The sequence below is a fragment of the Petromyzon marinus genome (genome assembly GCF_048934315.1).
Source record: "Petromyzon marinus isolate PM22_M1 ecotype Great Lakes invasive population chromosome 77 unlocalized genomic scaffold, UKy_Petmar_22M1.pri1.0 chr77_unloc.1, whole genome shotgun sequence".
NCBI classification, from domain to species: Eukaryota; Metazoa; Chordata; class Hyperoartia; order Petromyzontiformes; family Petromyzontidae; genus Petromyzon; species Petromyzon marinus.
In genome coordinates, this window is record NW_027422621.1 from 101,705 (window position 1) to 112,943 (window position 11,239).

Below are 11,239 nucleotides of genomic sequence, written 5' to 3' on the forward strand. Positions count from 1 at the left end.
CAATAAACTACGTAAATTAATTATAACACCAAAATCTAGAGCCATATTTTAGCCCACTGAATAGTAACAGTGATCATAGGGACTGTGACCCAATTTTTTTAAACAATAAACTACGTAAATAAATTATAACACCAAAATCTAGAGCCATATTTTAGCCCACTGAATAGTAACAGTGATCATAGGGACTGTGACCGAATTTTTTTAAACAATAAACTACGTAAATTAATTATAACACCAAAATCTAGAGCCATATTTTAGCCCACTGAATAGTAACAGTGATCATAGGGACTGTGACCGAATTTTTTTAAACAATAAACTACGTAAATTAATTATAACACCAAAATCTAGAGCCATATTTTAGCCCACTGAATAGTAACAGTGATCATAGGGACTGTGACCGAATTTTTTTAACAATAAACTACGTAAATAAATGATAACACCAAAATCTAGAGCCATATTTTAGCCCACTGAATAGTAACAGTGATCATAGGGACTGTGACCGATTTTTTTTTAACAATAAACTACGTAAATTAATTATAACACCAAAATCTAGAGCCATATTTTAGCCCACTGAATAGTAACAGTGATCATAGGGACTGTGACCGAATTTTTTTTTTTTACAATAAACTACGTAAATAAATTATAACACCAAAATCTAGAGCCATATTTTAGCCCACTGAATAGTAACAGTGATCATAGGGACTGTGACCGAATTTTTTTAAACAATAAACTACGTAAATTAATTATAACACCAAAATCTAGAGCCATATTTTAGCCCACTGAATAGTAACAGTGATCATAGGGACTGTGACCGAATTTTTTTAAACAATAAACTACGTAAATTAATTATAACACCAAAATCTAGAGCCATATTTTAGCCCACTGAATAGTAACAGTGATCATAGGGACTGTGACCGAATTCTTTTTTAACAATAAACTACGTAAATAAATGATAACACCAAAATCTAGAGCCATATTTTAGCCCACTGAATAGTAACAGTGATCATAGGGACTGTGACCGATTTTTTTTTTTTACAATAAACTACGTAAATAAATTATAACACCAAAATCTAGAGCCATATTTTAGCCCACTGAATAGTAACAGTGATCATAGGGACTGTGACCGATTTTTTTTTAACAATAAACTACGTAAATAAATTATAACACCAAAATCTAGAGCCATATTTTAGCCCACTGAATAGTAACAGTGATCATAGGGACTGTGAGCGAATTTTTTTTAAACAATAAACTACGTAAATAAATTATAACACCAAAATCTAGAGCCATATTTTAGCCCACTGAATAGTAACAGTGATCATAGGGACTGTGACCGAATTTTTTTTTTTACAATAAACTACGTAAATAAATTATAACACCAAAATCTAGAGCCATATTTTAGCCCACTGAATAGCAGTGGCAGCTAGTGGGTGTACACAACTCCTCCAGAACAGTTTTGAGTGAAGATCTCATAGGTAGCGATTCAAGTCGCAGTTTATTGGCAATAGCATTCCAGACCCTGGGGGCATCAATAGCAAAAGGCCCTTCCTCCACCAGTTTTTGTACACGGCAATAGGGGAATGTGAAGCTGGTGAATGAGCGAAGACCTGAGGTCAAATTTGTTCTTTTGAAACAGCGAGGAGATCCAGCAGCAGGTAAGTCTGCGGATTTTTTTGTTTGTAAGTACATCGTTGAATAAATAAGATCAGGTGCACAAGCCGTGGAACAATTAAGAGATGTTAAGTTTGACCCAATGTAGAGATCACAGTGGTGAGTCCTATACGGGCAGTTCAATGTAAATCTTAAGGCCGAGTGATAGATGGAATCAAGCTTCTTCAGTACAGTACTTGGGGCTGATTTATACACGATGTCACAGTAGTCAAGTAGAGGCAGTATGGGAGCTTTTATCAATTCCAAACGGAACATTTTGGGGGAAGCAGTGCTTGTGTCGATACAGAAAACCATTTTTTATTTTTGTCTTTTTACCAATATAATCAATGTGATCTTCAAAATTCAGTTTTGAATCCAGGATGACCCCAAGATACTTATAGATCTTGACTTGCTTTATTTGATAATTATTCAAGGAATGTAATTGGGGAAAATAACTTCCTGCTTTAGTCCCGGTGAGAAGCATAGCCACCTTGGTTTTGGAGTTATTCAGGACTAGTTTAAGAGCAACTAGCTGATGTTGTAGTTTGTTGAAATCACCCTGGAGCTTAGCAATCACCGTCATCCGGAGAGCGGCCAGCAGTAATCAGTATCGTACTCTTTGGTTCTATTGGGTAAAGTCACGTAGGTGAAAATAAAATAACAAAAAATCACCACCTCTTTTCTAAAATCGGCCAATCAAATGCTAATGTTATGCTAATTTCTTTGTCAGAACACCTTGTTTGCTCACACACAGTTTAAAGGTCCGCTGTCTGAGCGTGGTTGTGTTTCGCTAAATTCTCCTGTTTGATTAGTACCAGGTGCCTCGGTGAATGTATATGCTCTGACTTTAACATAGCTATTTCTGTGACCAGTTACAAGCTAATCACTCAGCTATTTCAATGCTAAATTATATGCTAATTCCTTTGTCAAGGGGTACCTCTGCGGATGTGTATACTTTAACTTAGCTATTTCAATGAGCCATTTCAATGCTAAATTATATGCTAATTCCTTTGTCAAGGGGTACCTCTGCAGATGTGTATACTTTAACTTAGCTATTTCGATGAGCCATTTCAATGCTAAATTATATGCTAATTCCTTTGTCAAGGTGCTTGGTCTTTTTCTTCTCACACAGCTTAAAGGTCGTGATCTAAGCGTGGCTTTTCTCACTCCAGCGCTGTCCTCCAGACAGTCTCGTCCCTTCACCTGATGAAGGCCGCTTGTATTGTGGCCGAAACGTTGTGATTTTTTGTTATTTTATTTTCACCTACGTGGTGACTTTACCCAATAGAACCAAAGAGTATGGATCCTAGCGGTCACGAAAGCTTTAAATCTAGAATCAGTATCGTGTCATCTGCAAAAAGATTTACCCTGGAATGATCCAGGTCAGTGCCCAAGTCATTGACGTAAAGAGAGAACAAGAGGGGGCCGAGGATGGAACCCTGTGGAACCCCTTTTGTTATCTTAACGCTGTTTGACCTCCAACCATCTGTGAATACAGTTTGGGTGCGAGAAAAGAGGTAATTTTGTAACCATTTTACTGCGTTTTCGGAAAAACCGAGGCAACTTATATTCTTAGCTCTTTCGGTAAAGTCACGCTGATGGGAAACAATGGAATAATAAAATATATATAAAACAATAAAAAAATTGATAATGACCGTTTGTGTTATGGTCGAAACGTCGTGAGAATTTTTATTGTTTTATATATATATTTTATTATTTTATTGTTTCCCTTCAACGTGGTGACTTTACCGAAAGAGTTAAGAATATGAATTACTGCAGTCACGAAAGCTTTAAATATAGGCAACTTAGTTTACTAAGCAGGGTGCTGTGGTCTACTGTATCAAAAGCTTTGGACAGGTCTAGAAAAAGACAGGCACAGTACTGCTTATTATCAAGGCTACTTTAAATGCGATTCAGAGAGTCTAATGCAGCAGATGTGGTGCTGTATTTTTTTCGGAACCCAGATTGTTTTAGATGTAGTAGATTGTTGGTGGACAGGAAACTGATAATTTGGTAGGTCAATAATTTTTCAAAAAATTTCATCAACGGGGACAAAATTGAGATAGGTCGGTAGTTATTTGGATCATCTTTAGGGCCCCCTTTGTGAAGTGGACGGACATATGAATGTTTCCATTCTAGAGGAACTGATGCTTCTTTTATGGACAGGTTGAAAATATGGGCTATAGGTTTGTATATTAGGTGACCAACAGTTAGTAAGAGCAAAGACGGGAAAACTATCTGCTCCGGTAAAGGAGGACCCTTTGAGGTAGGACAGTTGTTTCAGAACATTACTTTCGTGGATTGGCTGGAAACTAAATTCGTTTAATGTTTGGACAGGGGTGTAGGAATTTGCATGAGCAGGGGTGACTCCCAATACATTATCAAAAAGATAACCGGCTTCAGAAAAATACAGGTTAAAATTGTCAACTATTTTTTTGGGGGATCTGAAAAATATTGACCATTTCGGTTTAGCTCAACGGGCAGATTGTCTGTTTTGGATGCCTTTCCGATACATTTGATTGTTTTCCAAAAAAATCCTGGCATTTCCATGTGATTCCAGGAGAGTGGAGGAAAAGTTGGGCATTTTTTGCATGCCGCATGTTTTTTGACGCATCTATTCCTTAAAATCCTGTATTCTAGCCAGTCATTGACCAAATTACTTTTCTGAGCACATGCCCAAGCCTTGTCCCTAGTTTTCATGAGCTTTGTAATCAAAGGATCAAACCATGGTGGACGGTTGCCTTTAGTTTTAAATCTAACCTGTTAAGAATTTGGAGAAACGTGTACCTGAAGGTCTCCCAAGCCGTGGTCAGGTTGGGGATATCACAGACCTTGTCAATATCCGAGTGAAGCACATCATTAGTAAAATGCCTGAGTGCTGAAGTGCCTCAAAGAGTGCTTCTCAACAATTTTAGGGGGGGCTTTGGGTCTGGCTGATGATCTTACACCAAAAATGAAGGAGTGAAAATCCTGGCTCCGCCCCTGGTCATACACACTTCATACACACGTCATACACACCTCATACATACACACGTCATACACACACACACACGTCATACACACACGCGTCATACACACGTCATACACAGTCATACACACTTCATACACACACGTCATACTCACATGTCATACACACATCATACACACGTCATACACACACACGTCATACACACATGCGTCATACACACATGCGTCATACACACACTTCATACACACACGTCATACACACTTCATACACACACGTCATACTCACATGTCATACACACGTTATACACACGTCATACACACACACGTCATACACACACACACGTCATACACACACGTCATACTCACATGTCATACACACGTTATACACACGTCATACACAAACACGTCATACACACACACACACGTCATACACACTTCATACACACACGTCATACTCACATGTCATACACACGTTATACACACGTCATACACACGTCATACACACAGACGTCATACACACATGTGTCATACACACACTTCATACACACACGTCATACACACTTCATACACACACGTCATACTCACATGTCATACACACGTTATACACACGTCATACACACACACGTCATACACACATGTGCCATACACACACTTCATACACACGTTATACACGTCATACACACACACGTCATACACACCTCATACATACACACGTCATACACACACACGTCATACACACACGTCATACACACACTTCATACACACACTTCATACACACACGTCATACACACGTCAAACACACACACTTAATACTCACGTCATACACACACGTCATACACACACGTCATACACACACGTCATACACACACGTCATACACACACGTCATACACAGGGGCGGAGCCGGGGGGGGGGGTGGTGACAGGGTTGACATTCTGTGTGTGAGTGTACGACACCCGGTCTGGGTGACTGCGTGCCAACTGCATCGTCAGAGCGTGTGTCCGCCAACCGATGGCGTCTAAGTTCAACAGCCTCACTCTCTCTAAATCATTCTTGAAGTTAACATTTGTTGTTGAATGTCACCCCGGGCTGAAAATCCTGTCTCCGCCCCTAGCCAATATCTGTTGATTATTTGGGAGAGTTATTTTGAGAGCCAGACCTTCAAGGCAACATTTTTTTCAACAAGGAGTGAGCTAAATTTTGATTCGAAGCTTTCGTGACTGCAGGGATTCATATTCTTGGTTCTTTTGGTAAAGTCACCACCACGTAGAAGGGAAACAATAAAATAATAAAAATCTAAAACAATAAGATTATTATTATTCTTAGTTTTTTCGGTAAAGTCACGTTGAAGAGAAACAACAAAATAACAAAATATATATAAAACAATAAAAAATTCTCACGACGTTTCGACCATAACTCAAACGGTCATCATCAGGTGTGTCGGTTTGCATAAATTTATTTTGAAAACGGCATATTTATTTATATATATAAAAATAACGTTTGCTTCACGCGCAACGATGGCAGTTTGCCAGGACTAGTCCATCTATTTTTTGAAAAGAGGAGGGGGGAGACGAAATTTGTTTTTATGTATGCTGTCTGAAAGGCACTGTAAGCGTGAACAATCAATCAAGAACTGAAATGATTTATCAAATCTTTCCAATGATTGCTAAGATAGAATCCATCTTCTCGGTTGAAATTGTCTCTGTGTTTGTATATGTGGATAGCCTCATGAACGAATCTCTCATGGAAGCCAGATGGCTTACACCACGTTGGAGAAACCAAACGCCATATCTCGGACCGCATTCGTGAACATAAAGCAGACCTTAAACACGGTAGGACCAACACCTCGGCCGTAGCAGATCATTGTTCTAATTCAGTAGGATCACATGCCATTGACTTTTCCAAGACGGAGGTTCTTTGTAAGCCATCTGGCTTCCATGAGAGATTCGTTCATGAGGCTATCCACATATACAAACACAGAGACAATTTCAACCGAGAAGATGGATTCTATCTTAGCAATCATTGGAAAGATTTGATAAATCATTTCAGTTCTTGATTGATTGTTCACGCTTACAGTGCCTTTCAGACAGCATACATAAAAACAAATTTCGTCTCCCCCCTCCTCTTTTCAAAAAATAGATGGACTAGTCCTGGCAAACTGCCATCGTTGCGCGTGACGCAAACGTTATTTTTATATATATAAATAAATATGCCGTTTTCAAAATAAATTTATGCAAACCGACACACCTGATGATGACCGTTTGAGTTATGGTCGAAACGTCGTGAGAATTTTTTATTGTTTTATATATATTTTGTTATTTTGTTGTTTCTCTTCAACGTGACTTTACCGAAAAAACTAAGAATATGAATTACTGCAGTCACGAAAGCTTTAAATCAAAAAATAAGATTATTGTAAAACAATAAAATTATTATTCTTGGTTCTTTTGGTAAAGTCACCACCACGTAGAAGGGAAACAATAAAATAATAAAAATATAAAACAATAAAATTATTATTCTTGGTTCTTTCGGTAAAGTCACCACCACGTAGAAGGGAAACAATAAAATAATAAAAATATATAAAACAATAAAATTATTATTCTTGGTTCTTTCGGTAAAGTCACCACCACGTAGAAGGGAAACAATAAAATATTAAAAATATGAAACAATAAAATTATTATTCTTGGTTCTTTCGGTAAAGTCACCACCACGTAGAAGGGAAACAATAAAATAATAAAAATATATAAAACAATAAAATTATTATTCTTGGTTCTTTCGGTAAAGTCACCACCACATAGAAGGGAAACAATAAAATAATATAAATATAAAACAATAAAATTATTGTTCTTGGGGTAAAGTCACTACCACGTAGAAGGGAAACAATAAAATAATAAAAATATAAAACAATAAAATTATTATTCTTGGTTCTTTCGCTAAAGCCACCACCACGTAGAAGGGAAACAATACAAATATATAAAACAATAAAATTCTCACGACGTTTCGACTGCAACACCAAGCAGCAATCACCATCGTCAGGTGTGAAAACCACAGCAAGAACATTTCAAATTTGATCATTTTACTGTTTCCCTTCTACGTGACTTTACCGAAAGAACCAATAATAAGGAGCGAGCTAGTGAACATGCAATAAGTATTACGAACATAGATAGATGGCAATTCCACCTCCAGGTGGTGATGTTGTTGACGTTAGAGGCGCCGAGGAGAAACAACCACAACAACAACCACAACCACAACAACCACAACAACAACCACAACAACCACCACCACCACCACAAGCGGCCAGACAATGCACACTCACTCTTAGACGATTCCTCACTAACCCAGCCACCCCCTCCTCGCTCACTGTCGCAATCCCTGACGCGTCTTGCCCAAGGGGGGAATCACTCACCACCCACTCACAACTCGCTCACCACCATCACCACTCACCACCATCACCACTCAGTCACCACCCACTCACCACCATCACCACCCACTCACAACTCGCTCACCACCATCACCACTCACTCACCACCATCACCCACTCACCACCATCACCACCCACTCACCACTATCACTCACCACCATCACCACCCACTCACAACTCGCTCACCACCATCACCACCCACTCACCACTATCACTCACCACCATCACCACCCACTCACAACTCGCTCACCACCATCACCACCCCCTCACCATCCACTCACCACCATCACCACCATCACCACCCCCTCACCACCATCACCACCATCACCACCCACTCACCACTATCACTCACTCACCACCATCATCACCCCCTCACCACCATCACCACCATCACCACCCCCTCACCACCATCACCACCCCCTCATCACCACCCCCTCACCACCATCACCACCCCTCACCACCATCACCACCCACTCACCACTATCACCACTCACCACTATCACCACTATCACTCACCCACTCACCACTATCACTCACCACTATCACCACCCACCCACTCACCACCATCACCATCACTCACTCACCACCATCACCACCCCCTCACCACCATCACCACCCCCTCACCACCATCACTCACTCACCACCATCACCACTCACTCATCACCATCACCACCCACTCACCACTATCACTCACCACCATCACCACCCCTCACCCATCCCCTCACCCCCCCCTCACCACCCATCACCCCCTCTACCCCCCCCACCCCCCCTCACCCCCCCCCCCCCCAGCTTGAGAAAGCGCGCCAAGTGAACGTTGCGATCACGTGGTCCCCTCGCACTCAACAAAACGAGCCGCCATGTTGGTAAGGGGGTGAGCTGCTGGTGGTGGCAATGGTGGAGGGGGAAGTTAATAAAAAACACAATTAACATTTTTTTTAATAAAAAAACTAAATCTTAAATAAAAACAGACTCGCGCGGCGTGGCGAGGGGGGGGGGGGCGCGAGAAATCGCGACAAAGTGTGTCGTCGTAAATTATTTTTAATTTTTTTGTCGTTAAATTGATGCCGAATCGGGGGATACCACTCCCCCCCCTACGTAAGATGGCGGCAGCTTCCGGAAGTGACGCATACTTCGCTCCCGTCGTGCAAAGCGGCAACGACGCGGGGCGAGCGAGGAGAAGCGATACCCGTGGTGGTGAGGAGAGGTGAGGAGTGGTGAGGAGGGGTGAGTGGTGGTGAGGAGGGGTGGTGAGGAGAGGTGAGGAGGGGTGAGGAGTGGTGAAGAGGGGTGAGGAGAGGTGAGGAGTGGTGAGGAGGGGTGAGGAGTGGTGAGGAGAGGTGAGGAGTGGTGAGGGGTGGTGAGGAGAGGTGAGGAGTGGTGAGGAGAGGTGAGGAGTGGTGAGGAGAGGTGAGGAGAGGTGAGGAGTGGTGAGGAGAGGTGAGGAGGGGTGAGGGGTGGTGAGGAGAGGTGAGGAGAGGTGAGGAGTGGTGAGGAGTGGTGAGGAGGGGTGAGGAGTGGTGAGGAGAGGTGAGGAGTGGTGAGGAGAGGTGAGGAGTGGGAGGAGTGGTGAGGAGTGGTGAGGAGTGGTGAGGAGAGGTGAGGAGTGGTGAAGAGGGGTGAGGAGGGGTGAGGAGTGGTGAGGAGTGGTGAGGAGGGGTGAGGAGTGGTGGGGAGTGGTGAGGAGAGGTGAGGAGAGGTGAGGAGGGGTGAGGAGTGGTGAGGAGAGGTGAGGAGTGTGAGGAGAGGTGAGGAGTGGTGAGGAGATGTGAGGAGATGTGAGGGGTGGTGAGGAGTGGTGAGGAGTGGTGAGGAGTGGTGAGGAGAAGTGAGGAGTGGTGAGGAGTGGTGAGGAGAGGTGAGGAGGGGTGAGGAGTGGTGAGGAGGGGTGAGGAGTGGTGAGGAGAGGTGAGGAGATGTGAGGAGAGGAGTGGTGAGGAGGGGTGAGTGGTGGTGAGGGGTGAGTGGTGAGGAGGGGTGAGTGGTGGTGAGGGGTGGTGAGGAGAGGTGAGGAGTGGTGAGGAGATGTGAGGAGATGTGAGGAGTGGTGAGGAGAGGTGAGGAGAGGTGAGGAGAGGTGAGGAGTGGTGAGGAGAGGTGAGGAGAGGTGAGGAGTGGTGAGGAGGGGTGAGGAGGGGTGAGGAGAGGTGAGGGGTGGTGAGGGGTGGTGAGGAGAGGTGAGGAGGGGTGAGGAGTGGTGAGGAGAGGTGAGGGGTGGTGAGGAGGGGTGAGGAGAGGTGAGGAGACGTGAGTGGTGGTGAGGAGAGGTGAGGAGTGGTGAGGAGGGGTGAGGAGAGGTGAGGAGTGGTGAGGAGAGGTGAGGAGAGGTGAGGAGAGGTGAGGAGAGGTGAGGAGTGGTGAGGAGAGGTGAGTGGTGGTGAGGAGAGGTGAGGAGTGGTGAGGAGAGGTGAGGAGAGGTGAGGAGAGGTGAGGAGTGGTGAGGGGTGGTGAGGGGTGGTGAGGGTGGTGAGTGGTGGTGAGGGGTGAGTGGTGGTGAGGAGTGGTGAGTGGTGGGAGGTGTGGTGGTGAGGGGTGAGAGGTGGTGAGGAGTGGTGAGGGCTGGTGAGGGGTGGTGAGGAGAGGTGAGGGGTGGTGAGGAGTGGTGAGTAATGGTGAGTGGTGAGGAATGGTGAGTCGTGAGTGATGAGGATAGGTGAGGAGTGGTGAGGAATGGTGGGTGAGGAGTGGTGAGGAGTGGTGAGTCGTGAGTGGTGAGGAGTGGTGAGTGAGAAGCAACGAGACAGTCCCACTCACTGCTGCTCCAAGCCTCAGTCGAGTCACGCTCGATCCACTGCTGGATGGAGATCATTGTGATGGTGGTGATGGTGGTGGTGATGGTGGTGGTGTCTCTATTCACTGCTGGATGGAGATCAATGTGGTGATGGTGGTGGTGATGATGATAATGGTGGTGATGTTGGTGGTGTCTCTATTCACTGTTGATGGAGATCAATGTGATGGTGATGATGGTGGTGATGATGGTGGTGATGATGGTGGTGATGGTGGTGATGATGGTGGTGATGGTGATGGTGTCTCTATTCACTGTTGGATGGAGATCAATGTGGTGATGGTGGTGGTGATGATGATAATGGTGGTGATGTTGGTGGTGTCTCTATTCACTGTTGATGGAGATCAATGTGATGGTGATGATGGTGGTGATGATGGTGGTGATGATGGTGGTGGATGGTGGTGATGATGGTGGATGGATGGTGTCT

At 43.7% G+C, this 11,239-nt stretch overlaps 1 protein-coding gene across 4 annotated transcripts in view; it reads left to right on the plus strand.

Annotated features, from left to right (window-relative positions):
- The first annotated feature begins 9,130 nt into the window (after positions 1–9,130).
- Positions 9,131–11,239, plus strand: part of CD2BP2 (CD2 cytoplasmic tail binding protein 2) — a 30,452-nt gene continuing 28,343 nt past the window's right edge. For 3 of the 4 annotated variants that reach the window (XM_076058571.1, XM_076058574.1, XM_076058575.1), the window contains exon 1: positions 9,131–9,234. The gene's annotated coding sequence lies outside the window, so the exon portion shown is untranslated. Of the gene's footprint in view, positions 9,255–11,239 lie in introns of all 4 variants that reach the window. The other variant, XM_076058572.1, reaches the window with a different exon arrangement.